Raw genomic sequence first — 15434 nt, forward strand, 5'->3', positions numbered from 1 at the left:
AAGAGAAGAAGAGGGATCAAATATTAATAAAACAGGAAGTACCTTACTGAATCTCACACACATAGAAACAAATATATTTATCTAAGCTTACAATATGCTCGCCCCAAAGCGTTGACCCTGACCTAACCTACAGCGGTAGTACAAAGCAGATGCGTAGAAAAGTACGTTAGAGCAAGTAATTGGTTCTCATACAAAAGCAAGTTCCGCTTCCTCATTTACGTTGGCACACTATAAATATTACTAAGTTCTTCTTTTAACATAAGATTTGTAAATTATATTCTCTTCCAAGTACATAGATACGATTTATGTGAACTTTGAAGTGTGCGTTGACACCCTGTAGGAAAAGTTGTTGGTAATATACTGGTTTATCTAAAGAGTAATATAGTTGATGGCGTTACTATGATTGCTAGTAACTTGCTGTCAATACTTCGCTCCGAGAATCTCTTTATAAACTATATTTTCTAATTCCAATACAAAATAATTTGAACAAGTGATTATCTCAAGGCATTCCCGACTCATATCCTCACCAATGAAGTTCACTGCTTTCAAAAGGGGGCGCTCTTACCAAATGCCACGACGGTATAATAAGCCAGAAACCATAAAACCAACACTAACTTAACTCCTTGACTATTGATCTGCTAAGTAACTGACAGGAAATCAACCATCGATCGGCTGTGCTGTCACATTAGTCTAACATTTCCCACAGGGTCAGCTTGGCAGCAATGAACTTCTGCCGTGCCGTGCATTATATTCCCATTACAAATCAATTTTCGCCGTTGCAGCTAAGATGTTTAGACGTTACAGTTTCATGGTTATTTATAAATCACAAAAACAAAAGCAAAAAAAGCAACAAAAACAAACGAACAAAAGAACAACAAAGAATGAATACAAAGCATGTCGTAACAAAATTTCTTACACCTTCTTTGCTGTTGCCTCACTTCAAGCACATATCGGCAAGTGGGGATGTATGGGTGCCAGTACGCAGCGACTATTGATGCATGCAACGTCAGCGCATAACTGATCACATTACATTCTGCCATGTTGCGCGATCGCTACAACAACAACACAACAGACAGCAGCAACAACAGCCGTGCAACATTAGAACGCATAATCGCATTGCATTATCATCAGCAACAATCGAAGAGAAGACGACGACAAGCGAATCGCTTATGCATTGCAGATTCATGAACTCCAACAAATACACACATACATACAAACATACACATATTGAATATGAAGTTGGACCAATAAATATTATAACAGCATCAGAAGGCTTTTTATATATGTACATATGCTTACTAGCCGCTAGCCGCTGACAGCGACACGAGCAAATGCCGCCAAAGTCATTCAACTGCACATAAGGTGGCCGCAAAGCTGCAACAAAAGGAGTATTCTTGCAACAACTGTGCAGCTGTCCAGCTGAGAATGCACAGCCCGGCAGAGCGTTTGTTCTTTAATGCACAGCCAATAATCGCCTTCGAAAGTGTGCTGACAAAAACTAATTTGGTTTTTATTCGAACCGGCCTTATATGGCATAATTAATACATTACATAATGTGGCAAGTAGCAATTAAATGGCTCGATCACGCTTCAAACAAAGTATTGCCAACTGATTAAATCGCGAAATACTCATCGCAGGCGCCACATCACCTTTCTGCGATTTTCGTATTAATTAGTGAAGGAGATGCCAGCATCTGGAATCTACGGGGTTAGCGTGAGTTTTTCATAAGACTATAGAAGATCTTTGAATATTGCAGAGTAGAAATAGTTCCATTAGCGATATTCTTTATAATTATAACTGTAAACCTCACTAGGCGGCAGTTGAATCAGAGTCGTATAGTTTACCAGCGATTCCCCATTTAAAATAACCCAAAATTATAAAATATTTTATCAAAGGTGAAGTGTTCCCTTTGATCAAATATTTTATAATTTTACTTTTAACATTTTAGACTTAGGACTCTGCTAAATCGATTAAACACCAACCTATTTTCTCAGCCAACTATTGTTCTAAAGATAAACTCATTCGACGAGTACATATCCCAAAAAACTGTTACCATAAGCTTTTTTGGAATCTGGTATCTTTCTGTAGACGAATAAAGACGTCACAGAGCTTCGCTGTTTTGATTCTTCAAAGGTATTTCTTAAATTCTTAAAGAGTCGATCGTTTCGATTATATAGAAGGGTTTCTGTGGAGCGTTCGCCAAGCACTTTTCTGCAAAGCAGTCATTTCGGTATCGAGTATAAGCAAGTGCGAAATTTAACGGTGATCAAAGCAGAAAATATTTGTTTACTACATTTCGATCCTAGTTTTGGACTAACACGAAATAAAATCATTATAATGTGGATTCTTGAGCAAATAACGGTAAATCTTTCATTGCATTTCTGCTGTTATAAAGCAAATAAATCCATTAGTCAATCGGTAACGGCTTGAAACTGGAAGGAGTTCTCGGTTATGTTTAGACGATTGTTGGAAAATCACTGAAGACATATCTCCGACAAACTTCGTTCCAAAAACTGTTTTTTTTTTAACATGCTGAGTTTCTGTTTTTTCCAGACTGGATAAGGAAGCGAAGCGTATGGGTCTGGTGGTGAACGAGGACAAGACGAAATATCTCCTGTCGTCAAACAAACAGTCAGCGCATTCGCGTCTTTGCTCCCACGTGGACGATGTCAACATCCGATGAGACGGCACTAGGAGTTTTCGAGAGAAAAGTTTGGGGAAGATTTATGGTCCCTTAAACATTGGCAACGGCGAATACCGCAGACGATGGAACGATGAGCTGTATGTGTTATTCGACGACATAGACATAGTCCAGCGAATAAAAAGACAGCGGCTACGCTGGCTAGGTCATGTTGTTCGAATGGATGAAAGTGCTCCAGCTCTGAAAGTATTCGATGCAGTACCCGCTGGTGGAAGCCGAGGAAGAGGGAGACCTCCACTCCGATGGAAGGACCAGGTGGAGTGGCGCGCTGCAGTGGACTCGGCTATAACCGCGTAAGCGATGTCTTTTACAGTCAAGAAGAAGTTTCTCGAGTCGTGATTTCTCAGAAATAATAACATCAACGGATGACTTTAAAACAGTCTACCTCTTCAACTTCTAGATATTATATGATAACTTGCTAACTCAAAGATACGTTACCCAAGGTCCAAAGCTCAATCTTCAACAGACAACTCATGTTCTTTTAACGTTCTTTGGTCCATGGTATAAAACCTTGTAGCATCTTAGCTACAGATTTTCTTTATAATCCATTCGCTCGAGAGTAGTCTATTTCAAGTGGCATAAAACACAGACCTAAAAAAAACTGTTCCAATCTAAAGTCTAATCGATCCTGAGTAACAGAACCAGAAGTAAATTGTCTAAAAAATACAAAGTATATCGGACTCCCACAACTGAGATTCGGCAGGATAGAACTGACCTCGAAGATTGAAGGTCAAAATCAAAGTCCTACCGATAAACCCCTCGAGTTGCTATGATAAAGCCCACAGCTGCAGAAACCCGTTGATAAATCCCCTCACTTCCCCACCATTAACATCAAATTAGCGATGTGTAAACTATAAGTAGTACAACAAAGCCAACTGCAACCAACATATATCAAAATATCCATGTTTGCCTGTACATATGTATGTATGTGTGTCTGCAGCACTGGGATAATCTATCAACGCACGGCTTAACAACTTAACACGCAACAAAACTGTACGTATGCATGGAGTACAATATGATGATGCAACATGCCACGCCTGTTCCTTGCTTATTGTTATTTGTAGAAATATGGCAACGAGTGTGCTTGCCACATGTTGCATGTTGGTATGACATGACATTGCGCGCAACTAATTAAAACGGTTTCAAGGTGAAAACAACAACAAGTTATAACTGCACATAAGCACAAAAGCAAGAACCAAGAAGCAGAAAAAAATGTTACAACAAATATGTTAGGCACACGCAATATAATGTTGCTCTTAACAACAGCAACATATCTACAACTAAATAGCACATGCGCTATATTGTCAAATAGTTATGTGCAACAACAATGCCAGGAGTGAGTTACCAGTTAGTCTGAAGTGAAATACTATTCTACTTGCAACACAAGCATGTTGCCACCGTTAAAAGGGTTGCAATTACTTGCGAATGTGCAACATGCTACAAACATGTTGACAATGTTTTTTTATGCAGCATATCAACAAACATTTGTTTAAAGTTTGAAATTGCGCGCATGTTGCAACAATAACATTTTTTTCCTGCATGTTGCCACACACACATACTGGCAACACGCATGAAATGTGTAAATTCCATATGAAATTGTCATTGACCATACATAACAGCGGCCACATCAATTTTTGCAGCATTTTTATTTACAACGTGCAACGTGCAACATGCGACAACGCTTACTGCCAGCCATGTGCAACGTGCAACATTAGCAGAAAATGGCTGCGACAGTAATTATTGTACGCCACCATAATTTTGTTGTTTACTGGCAATGACACAGCAATGCGTTTTGCGTTGCGCACATTCGTGCAACAATTGCTGACAATTGTCGGCAATCGAATGCTGCAACAAACAGCCGATCAATATGAGTCTACTGCTGCAAACGGCTGCTTAGTGAGAAAAAAACACGCGCGCAGTGAACAATATTATCTGCGTAATTTATATCCTTATTAAGCAGCCATCAACTTGGAATGTCTGCGTTGGCACTTTAGCCGTTTGGCGGACGCAGCGGAGTTATGGAGCCGCAGCGGCAGGTGAATACAGCTACTTTATTCCCCCGGCTTCTTCATTTTACACGCAAATCCGAAGAAAGTCATCATAAATCTTTAAGTTTTTCTCTCTCTCTCCCTCTTTCAGTAATTTTATGCATCAAATTCATTAGTATGCAGCTCATCGTTGGCTCAGCTACAGAAGCTTTCACGCCTTTTTGGGGCTTTACTGCTTCTCATCACTCACTTAGATGCAGACATCCATATATACGGGTATTTATGCATTTCTTTAATAGACTTGTGCAGCACTGCAGCCTCGAGGGATTAAAACGGGTGCTCTTTTATATGTGCAATCTTTTGAGACACATCTTTGAAATATGGAGCTCAGTCGAGTTCGTTTTAAGGAAACAAAATCTGATTTCGTTCGTATTAAATTCCGCGTAATCTGAACATTTGATTCAATTAGCCGGATGTGGAGAAACGGAGATGTTATGTTCAAAGCTGAAATACATTATCCCCAAATCAGATCCACAATCTAACACATTCCTCGACTTTTATAGAAGTCCAAGAGTTTTCTATTAAGACTTCTCTCTCAGTGTGAACAACTAAACAATTTGTTGTTAGAAATCGTCAATTATTCAAATGTTCTTAGGGTTCTATATTCGATATTTTATTGAATTTGATGTAGATCTGAGTGAGTGGACTTAAAGCAGAAGCTCATTCAACCACACTCTGAGTAGACTTACGTACTCTATTTTATATGTTTAACCGTTCCTGACTTTTCTCTGGATTTGAGCTGTACTACTATCAAGTAATAGAATGGCAACTTCATTGTCTTTAATTGTAGGTTCTCCTCATCCTCTTTTTCGTCTATCTCAACGTTCTCCACACAAAAAATATGAGTTAAGTTTGCTTCAAGTTCCAACCCCACACTCTCACATATTGTTAGAGTAATTTGCGACTCTCTTGAAAACTTCTAAAAGTCTTTGTAGCTTTTTATAGATTTGGGTTAAATAAAATGATTTTGGATACCCGTAAGATTAAGTTAATACAGTTAGTTGGCATTCTAAAGGTATCAAAGATATTTATTGGATATATCGTTCATGAAAATTTTGAGAAATATGAGAAAGGTCTCAGCGTTTTAAGACAATTGCGAAATGACAACCATGGAATTAAACTGCAAAATATCTACACAATCACAGTACATTTCAAATTTTTTAAAAATTGACAATAGATTTTTCTGCATGAAGACCCACCATTTACTGAGTCAGCTATGCTACAACGCTTGTCATTTTATAGTCAAATAGTTAGAAAGATCACCCTTCTAAAAATATACGGAACTGCTTAATAGATTCATAACGTTACCGTAGCTTTTTACAAAAAAAAGCTTTTGAAGAGCTTATCTTTATATTGCAAAGGATATTAATATTAACTTCTACACAATGCTGAGCTACTAAATAGATTTATAGCAATACCGAAGCTTTTTCCAAATAAAATCGTTCTTCGGAGCTTTTGATGAGCTTTTCTTTAGATGGTAAATTTTAGAAATATTAGCTTCTAGCAAGATTCTGAGCTTCTAAATTGGTTCATAGCGATATCGAAGCTTTTTATGAAGAAAATAGTTGCTCGGAGCTTTTGCTGGCCAAAAAATAATTGTTCGGAGCTTTTTTTTAGACGGTAAATTCTAGATATATTACCTTCTAACAAAATTCTGAGCTACTAAATGTATTCATATCAACACCAAAGCTTTTTACAATGAAAATCATTGTTCAGAGCTTTTTAACATCTTTTCCTCAAATTGCGCTGACATTTTGATGGCACACAGTCAAAGATATTTTCTTTTTAAGTAGCTTTAAAACCATTCATATATTTTTGACATGAACATTTTGTCAGATATAGAAAAAATAAGGAAAATTACTGAGGTAGATAGATAGGATAGATAGATCTATGATCTATGACACACACCCACAGAGGTTGTCAGCCTTTTTAGTTCCAGAATGAATCTATTAATCATAGATACGGTTTGAAAAATAAAACAGAAAATGTATATTTTGTCCGCTAGTAATACGGGTAACCATATCTCTAGAAGTGGACGCTGGGTATAAAAACGAACCCAAAAAGAAAGAAAGTTGCACATGACTTCGTGTTAATAAACCCTTTTATGCATCTACAATGTCACAACAACAACAAGTGCAAATGCAATTAGTTGCGCTTTATTTGTATGGGACGTCGTCGCATTCCACATTGACCCCACATCACACATTTCAATAGCCACATACGAGTATGAGCTTACCAATAAGGCTACCGCATTTTCTATTTAAACTGACACTAATCCATTTCAATTACAATTTATAATCGTTGCAACATTTTTTTTTTTTTTTTTGTTGCACCTCCTTATGTTGGTGACAGACGGCGTTGAGATTTCTTGAGACGGCAACTGCGTTGCAAGCTTAACTAGTGGTCGTTTGATTTCTGTGCCTCACCTGTTTGCAGCGCTCATCTGCCAGCAAGTATCACCGCCGCGCTGCCTCTGTGCCTTCTGCCGCTAGGCCACCTTGCCGCCCCGCTGCCCCCTTAGTGGTTCGCTCGACTTTCCTGTATTTGGCATTAAATTCTAATTAAACTTCCTGTCATTGCTGTGCATGTTTTATTGCTGTTGTCAAGCGATTTTTTGTTGTTTTTTCGTGTTGTCTTCAGCTTCTTTTTGCCTTTTAACGCCGCGCTCAGTCGCCGTTGCTCAGCCACTTTTCCAAAGCACTTTGCATTGCCGTCTCGTCAGCGAACAATTGTCGCTAATGCCATTTAATACAAACACACATACATTTCACTCGGACAGCTGTTGACAACTTTTTGCTGGCTTTGGCTGCAACTCGGTAAGTCTGCGCAAATAAAATTTGTCGATCGCTTAATTGGTGTTTGTTGTGCGCGTTTACACATTTTTACAAGCACTGGAACATGTGTAGCCGACTTACTTGTAAGCGTATGCGCTTTTTTCCGCCACTCTATGTCTGTATGATTGCTATTATTCACATGAAGAATGGTGCAGTTGTCTTCTACTTGTTTTCTTCTACGTAAACTACTCAATCATACAACTTTTGCGCACTCGTCTGCAACGCGAGGAATGCCGTTTGTAACAACTCGTCGCTAGATTTGCCGAATAAGTACGAGCGTACGCAAACTGAAGCACGAGCATGGCTCAATAAGTCACAGAAGTTCAAAAAATCTATGCTTTGCATTAGATCTTTAAAGAGATCTATGCATGTATGTTCGATTCATCACTGTTTTGCTTCCTATGCTTGAGTTGAGCTCTCCTACCAAAAAAAGGTCATCCAACAAGGTCATGCAGTATGTACGTTGTTTGTGCAATACGCCTTCCTCCAAATTAACTCAAACTAATTCCCACGAAAAGAAAATGAACTCTCCGCAAGCAAGGTCGTTTAATCTTCAATCAGTCAGTTCGAGGAGATAATTTTCTTATTATAATTCAGACAAGTCAATATACACTTGTTCTCTTTGAGCAGATCTACATTTATACTCATTTGACTATTGATTGCGCGCACTGAATAATCTACGATGACTGAGAAAAGCAGGGAAAAAACTAATTGAAAATAAGTATGGAATTCTCCAGAATCTAGGGACTAGTTTTTATGTTGATTTGAGGTAAGGTTTCTGAAGCTTTTTATTCTAGTCAAATGGTCCAAAACAAATTCAATAAAATCGTCAGCGAAGTTGTTCAACGTAAGAATTCCACGACTTCAAGGAGCGCTGGGTCTTAGAAGCTTGTCTGACGTACATTGTGTACGACTTATTCCAAAGTCTTTAAAGAGGGACACCAAATATAGCCAAGGTAATATAAAATATCTATTTAGGACCGAGTCTTTATATAAGAAAGTCGAAGCCTTAAGAGTATGAAGAATAGTCATTTACGAATCCACCTACCAAAAACATCAACTAATATAAAATTTAAGTACTTATTCAACAGCCCTCAAACTGCCAGTTTTATTCCTTTGGACATTCCATATCACATTTAAGTGCTTATCTCATCGAGTCGCTAAGTAGGATGAGGAATTTTAAATAAGTACAACTTTTTTGTTGTTGTTTAGAAAATCTAATTAAGCAAATGTGATTAATATGTACCGCGCTTCTCCTCAATCAGTATCGAAGATCATCTGCTGTTGTCAACAAATGCCGACGAATCCTAAAAACTTGTACTGAAGCTTATTCTCCTAATATGGAAGGAAATCAATCGAATGAGAGCCAATTATTAGGTCTCGTATAAAATGTCACTATTATAATATTTATATATTTAATAATATTTATTGGCTTTCGTCGCGTGGAGATGCTTTCTTACCTTGGTATATGGATTCCAATTCTACCAAAATCGGTCTACAACATGTAATGAGGACAATTTAAAAGAAGCTTTTAATAAAAATGCTTCCTTCCATCCCTTCGAAGCAAGCTATTCGACCTTTCTTTGACCTTTCTTCGAGGGAATTAATAATCTTATTTCAACAATTTTCTTCAAGGATCTATAATACCAATTTGGTCGAACGTTGGTATAGGGTATCGGCATAATTACAGTCATCGCTAGTCTCTAAAACACACGGACAGGGCATTAAATTATATTCGGGGTTGACGAAGTGTACCAACCCATCAACCAAGCATTCAAAAAGAAGAGCCAATGGGTGTTAGTTCTTCTTCTTCTTCTTGACAGCGGGTACTGCGTCGAATACTTTCAGAGCTGGAGCACTTTCATCCATTCGAACAACATGACCTAGCCAGCGTAGCCGCTGTCTTTTTATTCGCTGGACTATGTCTATGTCGTCGAATACCACATACAAGCTCATCGTTCCATCGTCTGCGGTATTCGCCGTCTTTGAGGTCTCTCATCCGAGGCTGTTTCTTCCTTTTCATTGGGGGGTGATTTTATGTGGTGGGTCCCAAACCCTACGCACAACCGCATAAGCGGGTTTTGGCTTCACTTTAGCTCGCCTCCAAACGGATGTCTTTGGCTACCCAGAGGATACTTGGTCTAAGACCGGAAGTCGTGAGCTGCTTGAGCCACATGTAAAAGAATCGTTCCTGGCCACTCCCAAGTGAATCACAGTCAGAAACTTTCCTCACTTACGTGAAATTCTACATATCACTCCATCCTCCACTTCTACATATGACTCCATATGTGCTAGTTACTACTACGAAATCATAGTTTGAAGACAACCTTCCCAGAAAGGTATCGAGATAGGCTAGGCTGCCACTTTCTTTCTTCCATTTTTTGGCGTTTAACCCAAATATTTCCATTTCCTGTAACCGGAGACTGAACTTCTCATTGTCTTTCTATATTTTCCGGTTGTAGACTGTAATCGCATCAAATAATCTTGGCTACAGCCGTTTACTGGTGCGAAACTTGACTAAATTAAAAGCGAATACACCACAGAACGTAAATAATATTTGGGGGAAAACTGAAGCCGAAATCGTAAAGTATACATTATCGTACGTGATTGCTGAAGAAACTTTACCAGAGAACTTACAACAGTTGTAAGTTCTCTGCTTTACTCCGTACGCTGAAAACTAAATTTCTTCCCATTAGCTCGGCTTGGAACCTAAAAATCAAAGTGCTGGTGACTGCAGATGGCGCTTAGGGCAGTATATGCATTAGAAAGTGAAACTATTTAATATCTAGATATTAATTAATAATTCTAATTTGGCTTTAATTTAATAAAAATATTATTTTTTTGACTCTCAAATATTTACGAATTCTTTTTTATACGAAAAATCTTTAGTAAAATTAATAATTCAATAAAAATATTAATAAGAAGCAGCGTTGCAATTGTGTGTACACGCCGGACGACCTTGCCACCTACCGCCAATTGCTAGAGAGAGCGAGAGCGCCAGCTTAGAGTTGCCAATTGCCGCCGATTCGCTAGTCCAACACGACTGGCTGTTTACATTTATTGGTGTTTGATACGTGAACGCGAACGGACGGGGTGAATTTTTGCTCGGATCGCGCGTAGTGTTTTGTTATTTTGCCAGCAAAGGCAAAAGCAAAAGCAACAACAAAGTGTTCGGTATGCGTGTAAACAGAGTGTCGGTGTTTGTGTTTATGCCCGTGTCTAGTGGCTAAAAGGCGAAGAGCCACAACGAGAAAATGTTCAAAACGGCGACAAAAACAACAATAATTTTTGTTTAGTGTTAAAAAGGAAATAATATACAGTAAGTGTGTTTTGGCCGTGCAGTGAATCGGTAATGAGGAAATGCGTTTGCAACATACAAGTTGCAAAGACAAAAAGTGGAAAAAGAAAATTAATTTGAAAACAACAACAACACGCTGAGAATCTCTTTGCGATGGTGTGTGTGTGTGCGTATGTCTACATAATTGCGGGAGTGTAGCGCTGCAGGTATATATATGTACATATACAGATATGTGGTTGCATGTGTGGCAGCAACAAGCAAATTTAGTGGTGCAACAACAAAGTGTAAACAAAACAAAAAATAACGCACACACACAGCTGATAAAGTGAAAATTGTTTGCGCAAAAAAATTAATCTCGCTTACACAAACATGTCTCCATACAAATGTCTGTAGGCATTGCGGTGTTTATAAACATGTGACTAGCAACATTGAATGTTTGCTCGAAGTTGTTCTGTTGGCGTACGCCCACACAACCAAGTGGGTACAGGAAAATAATTATTTTTTTTTTACAAGAACAAAAACAAAAAAAAAAAACATTTATATTTCATTTATATTTTAGACTCTTTCTAAAGAAAAAAACCTTCGGCAAATTTTGAGTATTTCTGCAACGAAAAAAATTTTAATTTTTTAATTATTTATGATCTCTTAGTAGTAATCTTACTAGTATCTCCAGGGCTTCTCAATTGATTAGTAAATTTTTTATTTAGTTTTTTTTCCCCATCCCCACGTGACGGCGTCACACATCGCATTAATAGTCAACAACCAAATATTTGAAATTTCACCGCACTCGTTTAGTTAGTTATTTGTTTTTGTTTTTATTTCTTTCATACATGTTTCAACTTTGCTTTCGGTTATTATACTATATACAAACACACACACACACGTGTATCTCTTTTCCATACTCAATCCACCGTTTTCGCCTTCAAACCAACTCTGTAGCCGCCGTTTGCTGTCTTCTTTGTGTTTTAGTGACTGGTTTTGCGCTCGCTGACAGACGCTGTTGTTGGCGCTTATTGGCTCATGGCTTATTGCTTATTGCTCATTGTTAATTTTTAGCCAGTCTCTTATTTTTTATGCACACTGTACATACCTAGTGCCTTTGTTTTTGTTTTTGTTAATCACTAACGTCCATACAACTTGCCTGTGACGGCGTCGGTCACTTCGTTATTTTCGTACTAATTTGAAATTCCAAAAATGTGAAACTCAAGTCCAAGAAATTGTTAATGCAAACGCTTGAAAGGAAAAAAAGAAAGAAAGTGTTTTTTTGCGTGCGAAGTGCGTGCTTAGGTTAAGTCTGGCAATTCCAAGAAGAAAGCAGTGTTTGATTTTTAAACAAAACGAAAAATTAATTTGAAAAACTTGAATTGATCTCGATCTGAAAATGATCGCTGTATTTAAATACACCAAAAACTATACATAAATAAATCGTATCAAGGAATAGAGTAGTAATTGATAAGATGATAACAAGGTATGGCATATCAACTCATCAAAAGCGCTGAAAAGTGAGAACGCACAGCTTACTCTAGGGACCGTTTTGAGCTAATTTCGCATAAACTATTTTCATATTTAAAACACCCAGCTAGTCTTTCATTTATACAAATTTAATTTAAACTTACTGACTAATGTATTTCAACTAGATCTACAGCGTAGTCCAACATAATAAAGCATAATAAGACTGACTCTTGTTGCTTAAATGTTAGCCTTCTATTACCTAGGGCTGCGTATTATTTTGCGTCTCTGGTCGGGGACCTTCATCGCTTATATTCTCTACATAAGTTGCTAAAAGATGTCCAAATTGATAATTTATATAACGAATTCTTCGCCTTTTCTCATCACTACTACGAAAAAGAAGTTACTAAGGCCACAAAAATCTAGCCCAGCAATCCCTGAAAAGATTATTTATCGATATCGGATCCAGAGATTGCATTGTTTCAATGAAATGTCTTGCTTTCACTTGGCGATTCTAATATTTCGTCGATGATTTCGATTTCTTTCCCAAAGGCTTTGAAGAGTTTAGACTAGATCAAGAAGCCGTCTTTACTTCAAAACATTCCCTAGATTGTAATACTCACAAATCCGTATTCAATATTTGGGTTATATTAATCGGATTTATAGATCTAGATCTATGATATCATATTTTATCTTCATTGATGAATAGTAGATGAGATTTGTGATTGGTAATGTAAATTTTGATATGGTCCCACACAGGAAGGATTCCAGCTGCTCCTGAAAGCACGTAACACAATGTCATTATCCATCCAAATATTTTTGAGTATCCTCATTACTAACTAAGAATCAGCAAATTAAATATCTCTGAGGAATTTGAAAGAGAATAATGGTGGCCTCTTGATGTGTTATAGGACTCGTTGCAACATATGGGACTAATGTCAATGCTATATACAATTGATACTGATATTCTAGAAAGCGTAAAATTTACCGATTCAAACAGGGTTAGTCGCCGAAATGATAGCCAATGGCCAGATAAGGTCCTGATATGGAAAAGATGCTGTCCTTACGTTTACCAACTTTCATTGAAATTTAAATCTTTTCATCTTACATATGTATGTGTCATCTGACCGAGCTGATCTCCACGACATGTTGTGAAACTATCAGCTTGGAACATCTAAGCCTAAATGTAATTAATGTTTATACGGTAATGATTCCCCAAAATATTATATGCATTACTTAAAAATAATTAAATATTAAAAATTTTAATATTTTCTCAAAAATAACTGAAATTTCGCAAAAACTCATTTGAAAATTTCCAAAACGAAAAAAAATCCGAGCTTACCTGTTTTGGCGCAGCAGCCAACTTGTTGTAGGTACTTATAACTTAATTTTAAATTATCATTTTTTTATTGCCAACTTTACATTTTGCCCAACGCGCATTTTGCGGTTGTTGGCGTATTGTTAGTGTGATTGTTGTGATTTGTTGTTTTAAATAAAATTTAAAAATCTTGTCCCAAATTCAATGTTGGCAGCGACGGGCAGGCAGCCAGCGGCAAAGGCGAGCGAGCGGGCAAACACGTTTTGCCAGATACTTTAAACCAAAACCGCTTCTCACCGGTAGGTAGGCAGTCAACAAACATATACACACACCTGAATGAGTAGTGAGTACAATAATAACAAAAACAGCGCAAAGCAATTCGACTTCAAAATATGCCGCTCACTACAACATAACTCACTTTACTGCCAACAATACCAGTATGAGGCTTACACTCATACAAACAGACTCATATGTATGACTGTTTGACGATCCGCCCAACAACGTGTACCACTCACTCACTCACTAATTTTACCTACCTTTAATTCAGCTCACACTTGGGCCCGTCGTCTGTTGGCCATACAAATAAGCAGCAACAACAGACAATTGCATTGTACTTGCACTTAGTATGCGCGATCGCATTTACATATCGACATTTGTTTGTTTGTATGTAAATATAGTATTCTTGTTGTTGTACTCATGGTATGGCATTTCTTGCTTTTCATATTCATTCTTATTAACTTGCGTTTACATTTTGATTTTACTCACCATTTACCTTTGAGCGCCTGTCGTTCCGATTCTCTCTTGTGATTTTTGTCGGTTAACGCTTTTGCCTCTTGTCTTCAACCGTTTCACTCTCTATTGTTTTGAATATGTTTTACGAGTTTACTGTTATTTATATTTACCTAGTATTGTGAGGTATATGTATTGTATGAAATACTGGTTGACAGATCCTCGAAATTTGTGTTCTTGGCCAAAAGCGTTTATGCAAAAAAAAACAATTGTTGTGATCTCGATAACTGGTTTGCTCTGGTTGACTGTCTGTTTGTTCGAGAGATTGATAATGTCATGCGATTTTCGTATATTTTGAACAATTGGCTTTTTCGGTAGGTCCATTTTCCTGCATAAACGATTTTTAGTTTGATACGAGAAATTTCTCTCCGCTTTTGCTGTCCAATATTGCTCTGACTAACTCCCTCATAGTCAAAATTCTCAGTATCGAAAGGAATTATTGAAAAATAGGAATTTCGAATTTTCGAAATCAACTGTTTTTCCAAAATGTCTTTGGGTCGAACAATTTTGTATTAACTGGTGAAATTAAAAGAGGAAACAGGATATTAATGATGAAATGAAGTTGTTAGGTATAAATATAGATTTCACATGTCGCAATATAAAATACTGTAGATTTCGCTCTCCATTTTCTTTATAAACAAATCAGACATCTTCTTCACGATTAAATGCATCAAAAGAGGATGGACGTTTGTTTGCGTAATCGATCTCAATTTTTATTCGACCAAATCAGCCACGTATTCTAATGGAAATCCTCCGGTTACCAACCGTCGTAATGTTTTTGTCCGGCTATGGGAGCTTTCCGGTTATGAAAACTCTCCGTATTAGTGTTTTTCACGGTAATGAAAACATTGAGTGCATGTAAGGGTTAAGTTCGGGAATAAATTGTAATTGGAACCAAGAGATCACGTCAAAGAATAAAACTTTGACTAGAAGATAATAATTTATTAGAAACGAGTCTCTCTGCGAGTCTACATAAATTCACAAACGAAATGAATGA

General features: G+C 37.4%; 1 protein-coding gene across 3 annotated transcripts in view; it reads left to right on the top strand.

Moving 5' to 3' along the window:
- Positions 1-10654: 10654 nt before the first annotated feature.
- The window catches only part of LOC105211766 (tyrosine-protein phosphatase 10D), a 124290-nt gene continuing 119510 nt past the window's right edge, over positions 10655-15434 (top strand). For all 3 annotated transcript variants that reach the window (XM_054230651.1, XM_054230650.1, XM_029039918.2), the window contains exon 1: positions 10655-10902. The gene's annotated coding sequence lies outside the window, so the exon portion shown is untranslated. The remainder of the gene's footprint in view (positions 10903-15434) is intronic.

Source organism: Zeugodacus cucurbitae, chromosome 5 (genome assembly GCF_028554725.1).
Source record: "Zeugodacus cucurbitae isolate PBARC_wt_2022May chromosome 5, idZeuCucr1.2, whole genome shotgun sequence".
Classification (NCBI taxonomy): Eukaryota; Metazoa; Arthropoda; class Insecta; order Diptera; family Tephritidae; genus Zeugodacus; species Zeugodacus cucurbitae.